Genomic DNA, 9,688 nt, shown 5'->3' with positions numbered 1-9,688 from the left:
TATTTGTTTTATTTGTTTGGAAAAAAAAGAGTATGTAACTTCTTAAATTCGTAAAAAGAAAAAAAAGCATTAATTGAAATTAAAGAAAAAAAAAAATAAATAACACATGTGAAGGAGAGATCAAATAATGCAATGTGAAATTTTTTTTAGTTTGTATATTTTCTGGATTTGGGCCTACCCGAACCAAGAACCCAATCGGGACCCAAGCTGTTAGGTACCAGAGATCAAGAGTGAAGAAGATGAAGATTGAAGATGAACGTTGCAGAGGAGATTTTGCAACTAACAAGGAAATTGGTATTGTGTATATCATTATTCAATGAAATAGAAGAAGTTTAATATTGTACATGAAATGGGCCACATAAACCCTATATGTAGAACTTAGTCCTGGCCCAATAATTAATTGATAACAGAGTTGATAGCTAAAACAGAGTCTTAATACAATAAATCTTGATTTTCTTGCTTAGTCAAGTTATCTCAGTATTACTATTGTTTATACACTTAACACCCCCCTCAAACTCATGGTCGTTTTAGACAAGACCCTGAGTTTGTTCTTAAAACGATCAAAGGTGGAAAGGGACATAGGCTTGGTCAAAAGATCTGCAACTTGGTCTGTGGCTGGGATGTGAACTACGACAAGCTGATTGCGATTTACTCGCTCCCGTACTGAATAGAGATCAAGGTCAAAGTGTTTGGTTTTGTTATGGAGGATAGGATTGGCTGTGAGCATGTTATCACTGTAAATCACAGGAGTGTTTGAACATTGGAGTCGAAGTTCAGTGAACAAGTTCAATATCCACCGAAGATCTGTTTTGGCTGCAGCAATGCTCCTGAACTCAGCCTCAGCACTGGACTTGCTGACAGAATGTTGCTTTCTACTTGCCCAAGAGACCAGATTGGTGCCAAGATAGACACAGAAGCCAGTAGTGGATCGACGGTCATCAACGTCCGAGCCCCAATCTGAATCTGCAAAGGCAAACAAAGTCAAATCAGTACAAGATTGAAAGAAAAGTCCTTGATCAATGGTACCTGCTAAATATCTCAAAATTCTCTTAACACACTTCCAGTGTGAGAGAAGAGGTTTATGCATATAGTGAGAAACCTTATTCACAGCATAGACAATGTCAGGCCTGGTTAGAGTGGCATACTGAAGGGCTCCAACAATTGATCTGTAATGAGTTGGATTATCAAATACATCACTGCCATGAGCTGAGAGTTTAGTACTAGTAATCATGGGAGTAGGCATAGGATGAGATTCATGCATCTTAGATCTAACTAAAAGGTCTTTAATATACTTTGATTGTGATAATATGTAAGATCCTGATGTTGTTTTTGTTGCTTCTATGCCTAAAAAGAAATTGAATTCTCCCAAGTCCTTCAAAGCAAAAATGGAATTAAGTTGTGATATAAGTTGAACAATCTCAGAATTACTATTACAAGTAACAAAAATATCATCAAGATACACTAAAACATACATAGTAGAAGTTTTAGTAAATCGTAAGAACAAAGAAGGATCTGACCTGGTATTTTGAAAGCCAAATCGAGACAAAGTGGAAGCTAATTTAGTGAACCAGGCTCGAGGGGCCTGTTTCAAACCATAAATTGACTTATGAAGTTTGCAAACCTGATTTGGGGAGCCTTGGGGAAAAGAGGGAGGTTGTTGCATGTAAACAGTTTCTTGAAGGTCACCATTGAGGAAAGCATTGTTGAAATTGAATTGTTGAATTGGCCAAGATTGAGAAATTACAAGTGTTAAAATGATACGAATAGTTGCTGGCTTGATGACAGGGCTGAAAACTTGATCATAGTCAATTCCTTCTCATTGATGAAAGCCTTTGGCCACTAGTCGTGCTTTATATTTGAGAATTGTTCCATCGGGATGTCGTTTGATAGCAAAGACCCAACGACAACCTATCACTATGCTATTTTGGACATACAACAAGACTTGCATAGAGATGAATGATTAATATCATTTTTATTCATACGAATCGAAGAAAGATTACAAGAATTAAGTACTGAAGATACAATTTTAGGGGCACAATGACCCAATCTTTGATGCCAGACCTGAAAATCAGTACAAATAGCAGTAAAAGTAAGAGGATTGGATTGAATTTTAGATGATTTAGTTATAGCAACCCTCTCAAATTCATACACTCCTTGCTTAGGTGATCCTTGGAGCAGAATCTAGTGGGTGCCCTGTGATTTTACATAACATGCATTAGGATGAAATTCAAAATAGCAATTATTGTCAACTGTGAATTGATGCACACTGATTAGATTATGAGAGATATCTGGTGCATGAAGTAATTGTTTTAAAATAAATCTGTGATTATTATCTAAAGAGATGAGATAGGAATGACCAATGTGTGCAATAGGAGTTTGAGAACTATTACCTAGCACTATCTGTTCTGCCCCTTGAAAATCCGAAGAGGAGTAAAGATTGGTCTGATCATTAGTGATATGATGTGAGGCTCCCGTATCTGGGAACCAGGAGGATTCAACATCAGATTTAGGTGTTGTAAAATAGGCTCTGGGGTTGTAAAAAGAGTTTGGTGGTGGTGTTACTGAGGATGAGGAATTGGAATTGTTGTTTGAATTTGTGTGAAACTCTGGTCGAACCGATGAAAACATGAAGCTGCAGTGTGTCCAAATCTTTCACAGAGTTGACATTGAGGACGATTTGTGGAATTCCAATTCGATCTGCCACCTCTAAAGGTTCTTCCTTGTCCTCTTCTTGCTGCAAAACCTCTACCATTTCCTCTATTGTTGAATTGATAGCTGGTTTGAGTGAAGTTTGATTGTATGATTCCAAGATCAGGTTTCTTGAATTTTTCCAACATACTTTCATGAGAGATCAGTAATGCTTCAGCATCTATTAGACTCAGAGAGTTTGATTTTGACATCATCGAGATGTAGACTTTGTATTCTTCATTTAAACCCTCAGTAATGGCTTCAAAGTGCTCATCAAGTGTTAAATGATGACCCATGGCAGCTAAAGAATCAGCAATTTTTCTAATTTTCTTGAGGTACTCACTAGCTGAACTTCCTCCTTTCTTGATGCTTTTCAATTCTGTCCTCAATTGCTTGATTTTGATTTTCGAAAATTTTACAAAGTGCTCTTGAATTCTTTCCCACATCTGATAAGCAAATTTTCAACTAATCATTTTTGTTTTGAAAGATTCATCCATGGATTGAAGAAGCCATATAGTGAGAAGATTATCACATTGTTTCTACTGCTTGTAGCTCTTTGAAACTGTGTTGGATGAACAATCTGCTTCAGAATCAAACATGGAGGGGACCAATTCTTTCTGGAGGTGATCTTCAAGATCATTGGCTCCTATTGTGAATAAAGCAAGTTGTTCCCAAGTAAAGAAGCTTGCTTCATCAAGCTTGTCACCAATCGGCATGAATTTCTGAGAATTATTTGTGAGAAGAGGAAGATTGTTAGTCATGGTTAGGGTTTTGGAATATGTGATTTCTGGTGAATTTACTTCTGGATCAGAGTCTTGCTCTGATACCATGTTAGGTACTAGAGATCAAGAGTGAAGAAGATGAAGATTGAAGATGAACGTTGCAGAGGAGATTTTGCAACTAACAATGAAATTGGTATTGTGTATATCATTATTCAATGAAATAGAAGAAGTTTTATATCGTACATGAAATGGGCCACATAAACCCTATATATAGAACTCAATCCTGGCCCAATAACTAATTGATAACAGAGTTGATAGCTAAAACAGAATCTTAACACAATAAATCTTGATTTTCTTGCTTAGTCAAGTTATCTCAGTATTACTATTGTTTATACAATTAACACAAGCTAACACTAACACACTTCACATAACGTAAGTACTTAAGGTTCTTGATAGCCTAGAGAAGGGGGGTTGAATCTATGACCTTCTTTTAAGTTGATTGATTAACCCTTACCAGGAAATGAAACTTTGCTTCTGTTTGGCTGTGTGATGAATTATGCAGGAGACAATTTAGTTTTGTCTCATAAATTGCAGAGAGACAAAATAGTGCAGAGAAGAAGAAAATGCCACCAGCATATATCCTGGTTCAGTTGCTTTGTGTAATGCAACCTACATCTAGTCTCTACCACAACGTTGGTGGAATTTTCACTATACTTTCAAGTTTTACATACACCAATTTTCTAGGACTCAACATAATCCTATCTAGGACAAACCAAACTTCAACATAAGCTTGATTTGGCTAGGCAATATCCTAGGCTCTCAATACACTAAGTGCTTACCCAACTTAGCAAGGGATACATCATATACAAGATGCAAAACAGAAATACAAACAAATAAAAATTTGAAATCAACTTTGACTTTTCTCTCCAATTTCCTCTCTTTGTCTTTTCTCTCTATTTGGCTTTTTCAAATGCCTCACATTTATGCCTTTTCCACTCAAGAGAAAACAGAGAAAGATAAACATTAAAATAGAATAATAGAACAATAAACCATGAAGGAGATGACGATTCACAGCCTTGACACTATTAGATGAACCAACTTCAGAACTCTCTATGATTGTTCTTCATTTTGGCGGTATGTTTCTTTGATGTAGAAACACAGTCCAAAGCGTTAAACTCTCACTGGGAATGCTCTCAGTGTAACTCAGATTCTGGTTCTCTCTCCTTGCCTTCAAATTGAAGTGATTTTTCTATTTGTATAAGCTCTGTCTCAACACCTAGAGCTTACTTCACAAAGTCAGCTTCTTGAATCTAGGGCTAGCTAAAGTCTTTCTTCTTCTTTCTTCCATTAGCCTATAGGGATTTGAAATCAGAGACAAGTAATACACCTTCCTTGAAAACAGATTTTCAATGGATTTGATAAATCCAAACCCTCAGATTTGTACTTTGTCTCCAAGAAACAATTGTAGCCATTGATTCACAGCAGAAGTAAGATGAATTCAGTTTCTTTTCATATGCCCAAAAATGGTATGTGTAGAAGAAGGTAGGTTTCAATCAAGCTATCAACATGCATATAAGTGGAAACAATCTACCTTTATCTTCTGATCAAGCTAGAGGAGTCCTTTGCTTTTGGCTTCATTGATTTGACCTTTTCTTCAAGAAGCTTCTTCCTCTTTTCTTCTCTTTGTTATACCTAAAGGACATCTAGCATTCTAGCTGTTAATTTCTAGCTTTTGAGAAACCACGTGGGTGATGTGAAAGAGAGAAGAGAGAAAAGAGAGAATGTGATTTCGCTGGATTGATGATTCAGATGCAAAATGGAGTTGAATTACTTTAGTTAGCTACCAATTCAAATTGATTAAATGGACTTGGATCACTTCTTGGGCTTGTTATGAATCATGGGCTTGATTCACCAGTTTGTGACCTAAAGCCCTCCTTGATTTCTCATGGAGCCAGCCACTTGTTTCATGGATCTGGACAGTTGGTGGGCTTCTCTTTCTCCTTGTTGCTATATCCAAAACAACATAGATTCCCATCTGAACAAAGCTTTTCTTTATTTCATTGGTTTGGGCTACTACTCAATTATTTTGGGCCTGCATCACTAAATAAAATAATTAAACCCAATTGGATATTTAACCCAATAAATCAATGTTTGTCATCATCATTAAATTAATTGTATTCTTAACTCAAAAATCTCCTCCTTGGTGACAAACATTATATATGAGATAATAATCAAAGGAATTAAATTAGAAAAAGTTTAGAGACTTCCCTTTGATGAATCCAGATTAACTTGATGTGCTCCCCCTCTCTTTCTTAAGGGTTGCTCTCCCTTAATGTATGCTTATCATTTAACTTGAGGATACAAACAATAATGCCAACATAACAATTCAATGCATATATGCTTATCTATAATTCTATGGTTGCACAAAAGTATAATAATTCATACCAGCACATATTGCAAACTATGGCAGCATGTAAGCAACAATACACCGCACAACATAAAGTTCAAATGACTTGAAGTCAACCAAGTTTAGTTCACAAACACAAGATTAATATCCAATAATCTCAGTAAGCCTTATGTTTTATCAAGCCCCATATTACATTTTTCTCCTTCTTTTGTCATCAAGGTGGGAAAAAATAAAATAAAAACAGAACCTGCAAAATAGTGTGTTAGAGGCATATAAAAACTAAATGTTGCATTTTGAAATATAAAAATTGAAAGAGAAATGAAGATCATATTTCATCCAGCAACACCATAGTTATGAGAAAGTAGTACTATCAATACAAAAAAAAATTATCAAATAAAGAAAAATTCACGATGTACAAAGACCAATTCTCGGTAAAAACTCATATGGACCAAAAAGATATTTTCAAAAAACAAAAATAACGACATGAGTAATAAGATTCAAGCATGGTCCATGTCCTTTTCTACACTTCAAAATTCAGATCACTCATATCTTATCCAACAAATATCTCTTTGACCTGCAAAATAAAATTCTCAAACAAGACATTAGCACAATCAAAACAAGGAATCATAATTTAGAATGCCTAAACTTGTTCTTAATTTACAAAACCTGTCTTCAGCCAGAGGTTTAGTAAATACATCAGCCAATTGTTCCTTTAATTTAACAAATTAAATACTTATATTTTCTTTTTGAACATGTTCCCTAATTGAGTGAAATCTCACTTCAATGTGTTTTGTTCTAGAGTGCAAAACAGGATTTTTAGAAATATTAATTGCACTCATGTTATCACAAAACAAGAGAATATTATTAGCATTCAATTTATAATCAGCTAATTGTGTTTTCAACCACAACAATTGGGAACAGCAAGAAGATGCAGCAATGTACTCGACTTCTGCAGTGGAGAGAGCCATTGTGGATTGCTTCTTACTTGACCATACATTCAAATATCTTCCCAGAATATAGCATATGCCATATGTACTTCTTCTATCTACTCTGTCTCTAACAAAATCTGCATCACAATAATCAACTACAGAAAATTTATCAGACCTAAGATACCATAAACCATAGTTAGATGTGCCATGTACATATCTAATGATTCTTTTTACTACAGAAAGATGTGATTCTTTAAGTTATGATTGGAATCTAGAACAAATTCTAACACTTTGCACAATATCAGGTCTAGAGGATGTAAGATACATGAGAGCACCTATCATACCTCTATACCTGGTCTCATCAACATCTTTCTCAGTTTTACCCTTTTCTAACCGAGAGTTTGGATACATGGGAGTATCCATAGGGTTGGCATTCTCTATTCCAAACTTTTTAACTAGTTCCTTAGCTCTTGATGAATGAAAATACCATTTGAAGTTTATTTAATTTGAAGCCCAAGGAAAAAGTTAAGTTCCCCCATCATAGTCATGTCAAATTCACTAGTCATGAGTTTTCCAAAATCAGTGCAAAGGGATCATCGATTGAACCAAATATTATGTCATCAACATAAATTTGAACTAGAATAAAAGAATCATTATAATTCTTAATGAATAAAGTAGTGTCTGTGGTGCCTCTTTGAAAATCATTTTTCAAAAGAAAAGAACTAAGCCTTTCATATCAAGTTCTAGGAGCTTGCCTTAAACCATAAAGTGCTTTGGAAAGCTTAAAAACATGATTAGGAAATTCTTTGTTTTCAAAACCAGGGGACTGTGCCACATACACTTCTCTATCAATCACACCATTTAAGAATGCACATTTCACATCCATTTGAAAAAGTTTAAAACCACAATAGGCAGTATAAGCAAGGAGAAGTCTTATAGCTTCCATTCGCGCCACAGGAGCAAATGATTCATCAAAATCTATCCCTTCCTCTTGATCATATCCTTGTGCCACCAATCTAGCTTTGTTCCTTGCTATGCTTCCATCCTCATTCAGTTTGTTCCTGAAAATCCATTTAGTACCCGTCACTTTCTTTTCAATTGGATCTGGTACAAGAGTACACACTTGATTCTTCTCAAATTGCTATAGCTCTTCCTCCATGGCTTTGACCCAAGAAGGATCACCTAGAGCCTCTTTGATAGTTTGAGGTTCAATTTGAGAGAGAAGTGCCAAATTGTTTTCTTTCGGTACTCTTCTTGTTGAGGATCTTGTAGTGACACCTTGAGAGGGATCCCCAATGATGAATTCTTGAGGATAGTTCTTTAGAAATTTTCATTCACGGGGTCTTGATGATTTAGGAGCAGATTCAGCGTGAGATTGTTCAGTTTGGTTGACATTCCCGAAAATTTCATCAGTTGCAGGAGATAAAATCAAATTGTCTCTTGCAGAATTGTTTGCATCAGCTGAGACAGAGGCAGATTGCACAGATTCAGATTGGTCTTGATTAAGGGCTTCACTCATGTTATTTTCCACTTGATTTCCTGCATCACAATCTTCTAAAACACTTGGAATAGCATTAGAATCACAAAATGTAACATGTATAGATTCCTTAATTATTTTAGTATCTTGATGGTAGACTCTATAAGCTTTGTAGTTGTGGAATAACCAACAAAAATATATTCATAGGCCTTTGGATCAAATTTTCCTAAATTATTTTTGGTATTTAAAACAAAGCACTTGCATCCAAAGATATGAAAATATTTTAGATTTGGTGGATTTCCTTTTCATAGTTCATAAGGAGTTTTCTTTAAAAACTTCCTAACGATGGTTCTATTCAAAATGTAGCATGCTGTATTCACGGCTTCAGCCCAAAGAAACTTAGGAACTTCACTTTCACATAACATGGTCCTTGCCATTTCTTGAAGATTTCGATTCCTTCTCGCAACAACACCATTTTGTTGTGGTGTTCTTGGACAAGAGAAATGATGTGAAATTCCAAGTTCATCACAAAAGGATTCGAAAAATTGATTTTCAAACTCTTTACCATGATCACTTTTAATCAAGGTTCTGAAAAACAGTTCGAACCGGTTGGTCAAACCGGTTAAACCATGAACCGATAGAAATTCTGGTTCAGACTAATGACAAAATCATGAGATTAGAAAACCGACGTCAAACCGCCAAACCGGAAAGGAACCAATCAGTCGAATCGAACCAAACCGTGATCCGGACAGTTTTTGGAATTTTACCAAAACACCGCCGTTTGGCCTTTCCATTTAACCCAGCAACCCTAACTTAGTAACCCACTAACCCTTGCTCCACACAAGACACAATGGCAGAGGACTCCCTCTCCCTCCCTCACCCTCGAGCTCGTTGATGATTTGGAATTAGTGTTGATTTGAAATTTCTCAAAATAAGAATCTTTTTGTTGCAAGTATAGCCAAATCAACAACTAACTCTCAACATCAAAGTTTAGTTTTTCCAAATTCAAATCTAAACTGAGAGTAATGAAACCTCGGGTCGTTCTTCCTAGGAATGCAATTGAAGTGTTACGCTCTCAGTTGTGAGCAGAAAAAGTGTTTTGTGCAATCAAAAAATAAAAGATTAAAAGAACTAAGAGATGAAAGAACTAAGAAATGATCAAAATTGGAGTTAAAGCACTTAAAAGGGAAGATGAGATCAAAACTTAGTGAAAATGCTAAAATGCATAAAAGAGCCTTGACTTGGGAATGAGAGTCCAAGGAATCCTATCATCGCCATAACCACAACTATGGCAACTATGATGAGTCAATCTCGCTTAGTTAACCCCTAACATAGAGGAGTAGGTCAAGCAAGCATAATTGACCTTAATCCATAAGTCCTAGCTAACTTACCAAACTAGTTAGTAAAAAGCTAGCGTCAATGGAAACAAGAGTCAATTAACTACCCAAGAATTACCACTAAATGT

Source organism: Arachis ipaensis, chromosome B02 (assembly GCF_000816755.2).
Source record: "Arachis ipaensis cultivar K30076 chromosome B02, Araip1.1, whole genome shotgun sequence".
NCBI classification, from domain to species: Eukaryota; Viridiplantae; Streptophyta; class Magnoliopsida; order Fabales; family Fabaceae; genus Arachis; species Arachis ipaensis.
This window is presented reverse-complemented; position numbering follows the sequence as displayed.